Source organism: Mus musculus, chromosome 10, assembly GCF_000001635.26.
Source record: "Mus musculus strain C57BL/6J chromosome 10, GRCm38.p6 C57BL/6J".
NCBI lineage: Eukaryota > Metazoa > Chordata > Mammalia > Rodentia > Muridae > Mus > Mus musculus.
In genome coordinates, this window is record NC_000076.6 from 52541468 (window position 1) to 52548470 (window position 7003).

Here is a 7003-nt window from a genome sequence, read left to right on the forward strand (position 1 = left end):
TGGTAAGGATCCAAGTGAGGCCTCAGACTGTTCACACACTTGGACCACACCTCTATCATGTAATCCAAGACAATCGAGTGTTAAGTTTTTCTAGTTAACTAAGAACTAACAGAGCAGGCTCAACTGGCCGAGTCTAAGTCCTCCTTAGTGCCTGTTCACTGGTCCATGGAGCCATCCCTCCCTTTCTGTCCCCCTCGCTTGGTCAGACAAGAGTTCCCTCTCCAGGCTTATCAGAGAGAACTGGGGGATTCATGTCTGGATACCCATTAGCTTTTCAGAAAAATATAAAGGCATGGAGTTGAAACTGTATGAAAACATTGTATCTATAAACATCTTAACCTCTATTTTCGATTATTTTTCAATTACCAAAGATATTTAGAAGAAAATACCCTTACTCTTTAAGAATACTAGTGTCCTTATTTTCCTTCTAATTCTTCACCTGAGTAGTCTCTCTGAAGAGCAAGACTTACAAAATGCTTTCTCTTGCATCCCTGGATCTTTCATGTTACTGCAAATTTAATACTTTTCATTATAGATTTTAAAGAACTACTACTGGGGGTTGTGTTTATATGTATGTAAAATAAGCAATACACATAGATACATGTTACATATATATGTGTATATAGATAGATATAATTCAGGGTATATATATATATATATATATATATATATATATATATATATATATATATATAAAGTTGCAAAAGATCCTATGAGCCACAAGTTACCCCTAGGAGATTCCAAAATGCAGTCTTCAGTTAAATTTCATTTGAAGCACACAACCATTCCAAGGCAAAGCAGCACAGATGAAATAACCAAAATACAACAGGATCAAGCAAACAATTTCAACAAGATTTTCTAAAAGTTTACTACACTGACAGAAGATGTAAAGAAAGAGTCTAAAGAAAAGAAAGTATATTTTCTCCACTAAAAAGGAAAAAAAAAATCAGAAAGAAAGGTAAACACAAACCCAGCTACTGCTCTTCTACACAGCGATGCCAGGGACACAAGAGTTCATAGGAAAACTTGTATTGTCATACAGTCTACATTACTAAGCAAGACAAGTAAATGACTTCCATGTTACGAGCATGAGACCTCACCATACAAAATCTCCCATTCCACTAGATGTCTCTTGACGATTTAATTGTGAGAAATTTGTGAGACAAAAAAGTCCACATGAATCCTCTCAGTTACCAATGCAGAGTTACCATGAGTTAGCTGGTCCATCAAGGTAAGCAAGTTAAATATTTTAAAATGAATATAAAACTTCTAAGATAGAAAACTTCAGTATAGAATCAGGGATTACTTTAGTAAAAGCAACTAACGTGTTGCTGCCTTTTCCCATGTATTAAACAAACGGAATAGAATTCAGAACACACCATTGAACAAAACGTAAAAACAGTCAACGAGAAGCAATAATCCTATTTGTACACAGCATAAATCAATATACAGTATTGTATGTGAACAAGACTGATTGGCTTCTAAATGAATTTTCTGTTTCAAGGCCAGTTCTCTACAAACAGCTATGAAGAGTACTGTTAGGGCAGGCCAACTTCTTTATGATGTCGCATTATGTGCTGGTTCTTTTCCGAGGGTCTTCGGAATCCTTTCTTGCAGTGCTCACAGCAGTGAGGATAGTCTTTCGTATGAATAGAGATAACGTGCCGCTTAAAGCCTGAGGCATCTGTAGTGCTATAGTCACAGTACTCACACTGATACACTTTCTGGCCACTGTGGGTCTTCATATGCTTTTTAAGCTCACTTTGTTGCCGAAATCTCGTTCTACATCTCTTACACCTAAATGGAAGGTCCTTTGTATGAACCGAGAGAATATGGCGACTTAGTACAAACGGATCTGCAATCTTAAAGTCACAATGTCTACACTGGTGCGTTTTTTTACCCTTGTGGGCAGCCACATGTTTCTTGAGTTCTGAAGGCCTATGAAAGCCTTTATCACACATGTCACACTTATGAGGATAGTCCTTCGTATGAACTGAAATTATGTGTCGTTTCAAATCACTTGAGTTTGAACTCTTGTGGTCACAATGCAAACACTGGTGAGTTTTGCTCTCTTGATGGACAAGAGCATGTTGTTGCACCTCTTTGGTATCTGAGAAAGTCAGAAGACAAATGTCACACTTGAATGGCATCTCTTTACTATGCTTAGTTTTTACATGGGTTTTCAAGTTAGAAGAATCTGTGGACCTGTATTCGCAGTACTGGCATTCATAGGGCTTTTCTCCAGTATGGATTCGCATGTGCTTTTTGAGCTCTGATGGATGGCAGAAACCTTTGCCACACTCTACACAAATGTGAGGAAAATTCTTGCTGTGGACTGCCAAAAGATGGCGATTCAATAGGCCTTGTTCAGCTGTTTCATATTCACAGAACTTACACTTGTGCATTTTGTTGGCTCCTTTTTCCTTATGCACCATTTTATGGGTAAACAAAGCGCCAGCATGAGAGAAATGCTTTCCATACTCATCGCATTCTATGGCTTTCTCTGCCTTGCTGGTTAGCTTGTGGCTCTCCAGGTGATTGTGTAAACTTATCTTCTTGTTGGTAGTGTAATCACAGTCAGTACAGCGGTACTTTTTCTTGGCAAGGTGTTCAGGATGGTTTTTCATGTGTCTTTTCAAGAAACCTCTCGATTTAAACTTCTTGCCACAAATCATGCAAGGGTAGACAGTCAGAGGATGTCCATCTGGGCCAATAATTATTGCTGTTTGGTACTGCCTGGAATCAGGTCTCCTTTTCTTTGGTTTTTGTTTAGCCAGCCTGCCGAGGCCAGCAGACTCATCTATGTGCAAGAGGGCACTTGCAGTGCCATTCCGGTTTTCAATTCCATCAGAATTATTACCATAAGCAGCTTCCCATGCAATCGGCATGAAGGTTTTCATTTTGTTGTCCTCTACTTGTTGCTCATGCTCTGAGGCTGTAGCATCCTCCTCTCCAACAATCACTTCCATATAAATTTCATCAGCAATCTCAGTGACATTCAGTTCTTCTTCTTGCTGAGAGTTGTTAACAGCCATATAAACCATCTTTTCCCTGGGAACGCAAATACTATTGTTTGGATCAAGTAGTTCAACTCCAAGCTCATTCTCAGGCTCACTTTCGACAATATCTACAGTTCCACAAGAGATCATAAGGTAGTCCTCACAGTTGTTTTTCTCTTCATCCTGCTGGTTCACAGGGATCCTGTTGGCATCTATGACTGCTTCAGAGGCACAGTCTGCTACCAACACTTCTTCTGAGACAACATCAGTGGCCAGAGGATCTGTGATGATTTCTGCTTCTACTACACTATCATGAACCACATGTTCAACGTGACCAATGTCAGACACATGTATAGATTCACTTGTCAAGACTCGTTTCGGCATAGATATTGAGGCTGAAGTAATATCAGAAGCTAAAACATCATCTGGAACTGTGCAATGTGTTAAAGAAACTTCTTCGGTTACATCTGAATTCAGCACTTGTTCAGGGATGATGACTGTTTCCGATACATCTGCTTCGTCCATGATGTCTGTACACTGGACATCTTCTATAACAACATCCTCAATGACATCCTGGATTACAACTGAATCTGGGTCATCAGGAACATAGTTATGTACAATTATGTCGGAATCTACAACATCTGACACATAAACCGTTTCTTGAACTTCCACAACAATTTGACTACCATCCATGTGTGGAGCAACAAGCTCCTGTTGCATCAAAAAATGAGTTTGGTGCTTGTTGTTGTAATTCAAGTCCATCTTCATCCATGGCCTTTAAATTCTCATCAGCCAGAACACCTGTTTCAAAAAGGAGGGGATGCTCCCCAATTCATCTTACAAGGTTGTTGGGCACAGTTACACGCACCAAAATTCAAACGCAGCCTCCCAAGAAACTTGTTTCCACAGAAAGGAACACAAAAACCTTCCCTCCGATATGTTAGTCTTCCGCTTTTGTAGGACGCCATTTCCCCCCTATTGGTCAAAAGAGTGGCGAGAACTTTCCCATCACTTTTCTTTCTTTATTCATAGAGTCGTGAAAGCAACGATTGGCAGAGAAGCACCGCACCAGGGTCACCCTAACGGCCATGTCTATCCACCTCTGAGAAAATAAAGTCCAAAGAAAATGTCTCCGGCTCCACTACTGCCACCGCGGCAGATCACCCTGAAGCGGCAGCAAAGCGCCAGGGAAAAGGCTCAGAGCCCCGCGGCCATACAGATAAGATGGCTCCGGCGCCAAGACGCAGCCCTGGCCGCCTGGGGCAGCTCAACTGAAACACAGCGGAAACAGCAGCCAGTCACGGGGCAGCGGGGGGCTGGGCAGGAAGGTGGCGCTGCCCCCAAGCGTCTGGGATCCAAGTGCTCATCATGGCGACGAGGACAATGGCCGCCATGGGGAGCGAACACGCCCCTGCGCGCACACTCGACTCTGCGCCCGGGCTCCGGTCCCCGTAGGAAATATGTTTTAACAGGATCATATCATATAGTACATGTCTGCACCTGATTATAAATAAATGTCTTCATGTGTGCACAGTTTAATCTGACTTGTTTCTACTGAATCACATAACTTGGCAATGCAGTGGTGGGAAGAGCAGGAGAGTCATCCATTCTCTAATCTTGTTGCTGGCAATTTTAGTTGTTCCTGCTTTGAATGGAACAAAATCCATCATTTGTGATCCTTTCAAACTGGAGGAAGTCTTCTTCATCTGCTTCATCTGCCACCTCTAACAAAGGCAGTTCAGGAACAATGTGAAAGCACATGAACTGTGCATGCAAAGAACTTCAACCATGGTCTAATTGTAGATAACTCAGTCTTTGCACCCCAAGTCCTGAATCGCAGGGAAGGTTCAAGATGACCACAACAGAGGACTGAGACATTGAAAACTGTTCCTGTGAAGTGAGGAAGGAATGGAGCCACATACATGATTGGTTGTTGCTTAGACGCTTCCAGCAATGAATTTTGCCTATTCATTTAATATTCAATATTCTTATCTCTCAAGCTAGAGGAATCTTCAGTTTGTTACATATTACAGCACCAGAGAAACCTTATTTTCAACTTATTTTAATTTTTACTCATTCATTAGCCATTGCTTAGGTGTTCTTGGATTTTATGACTTTGAGTTTCTGAGTAGGTGACATATTTTTTTTTTTTTTTATAATGCCTGGAGGTACCATGTTGGTATTTAGTGACTCTATTTACTAATTTGTTTTCTAATGTTATGATAACACCAAGATCCTGAGGATACCAGGAAATGACACTGACCAAAGTGTGCTTGTAGTAGAAAGGTTAATTTGGCACACATGTACTGACCACAATCCATCACTAAGGGAAGATTTCAATTCTCCTGTAGTAAGCTTTAAATAGGGATGAAGCCAATTGATATCACCCAAGTTCCTAGGACAATCATTTTTAAAATGACCCAAACCTTCACATTTAAAGCATATTTTATTCCCTCGATTTTATGATAGCATTGCTTGTACAGTGGTTCCTTGCAAAGCAGAAGCCATGGCCAAGCCCTGATTATATGAAGGCCCAATCTCTGCACAAAGATGAATATACCCAGCTATGTCTCTCTGTGCTTTGTATGGTCGAATAGCCTATCCACAATAGGCTGAAAAATCCTGAAAAAGTTCATCAGGAGCCTGTCTAATACTAGCTAAATTTCCACTGAGATTCCCCTTTAGTCGGTAATTGATTCCGAGTGTGGTGGGCAGTCATTGCAACCTGTCCATACACTCCAACAGGAAACCCACTCTGATAAGCATTGCCTTCATATTGACCTTCTCCTGAAAGCAAGTCAGCATTCCAATCTGGGATACCTGTCTGAGCATTCATCGCAGGAGTTCTCTTACTAGCTTCACACCATTCATAACTCCAAAGTAAGAAATCTCCTCCTGAACAAGTAGCCTTACATAGAGTCTTCCAATCTTGGGGAGTTAAATTTGATTCCATCATGGTATCCAATGAAGTTTATGTAAAAGGAGTTGTAGGGCCATACTGTGCCAAAGCTGTTTTTAACTCTTTTATTACCTTGAACTCTAAATCTGATAGTGTCTATTGTTCTGCTGGAGATATATTAGATATTTTCTTTTATTACATTTCAAATGTTACCCCCTTTCCTAGTTTCCCCTCCAAAAATCCCTTATCCCCCACCCCCTGCTCACTAACCTACCCACTTCCATTCCCAGTCCTGGCATTCTCCTATACTGGGGCATATTATGAGGAACCTTCACAGGGCCTAGGGCCTCTCCTCCCATTGATGACTGACTAGGCCATCCTCTGCTATATATACAGCTAGAGCCACAAGTTCCACCATGTGTTTTCTTTGATTGGTGGTTTAGTTTCAAGGAGCCCTGGGTGTACTGGTTAGTTCATATTGATGCTCCTCCAATGGGGCTTCAGATCCCTTCAGCTCCCTGGGTACTTTCTCTAGCTCCTTCATTTGGGGACCTTGTGCTCTGTCCAATGAATGATTGTAAGCATCTACTTCTGTATTTGACAGGCACTGGCAGAGGCCCTCAGGAGACAGTTATATCAGGCTTCTGTCAGCAGGCTCTTGTTGGCATCTGCCATAGTGTCTGGGTTTGGTGGTTGTTTATGGGATGGATCCCCAAGTGGGGCAGTCTCTGGATGGTCATTCCTTCAGGCTGTGCTCTGAACTTTGTTTCTGTAATTCATTCCATGGGTATTTTGTTCCCCATTCTAAAAAGGGTTCTGAGCGTTTGGGCGAATATCCACTTATCAGTGAGTGCATATCATGTGCAAATATCTTAACTATAGAGAAAACTAGCACATCAGATATGTCCTGCTCTTTCCTGAGAGCCTGACTGTTAGCTCTTTCTATTGGGGATTGGTGTATCTCAGAATCACTGCTCTTCCCTAAACTTGACTCCCTTTTTTTTTTTTTTAGCTCCTGTAGCACATTAGTCAATTTCAGCAGTTTAATTTCAAACTCTAATTTATTTACGCCCATCTGAGCAGCATCTCCTGCAGTAGAGGCCAT

General features: G+C 41.4%; 1 pseudogene across 1 annotated transcript; it reads right to left on the minus strand.

The window, feature by feature from the left end:
* Positions 1-852: 852 nt before the first annotated feature.
* Zfa-ps (zinc finger protein, autosomal, pseudogene) lies at positions 853-4272 on the minus strand (annotated as a pseudogene). Its single transcript, NR_037920.1, has one exon. The product of NR_037920.1 is annotated as a zinc finger protein, autosomal, pseudogene (transcript).
* Positions 4273-7003: the final 2731 nt, after the last annotated feature.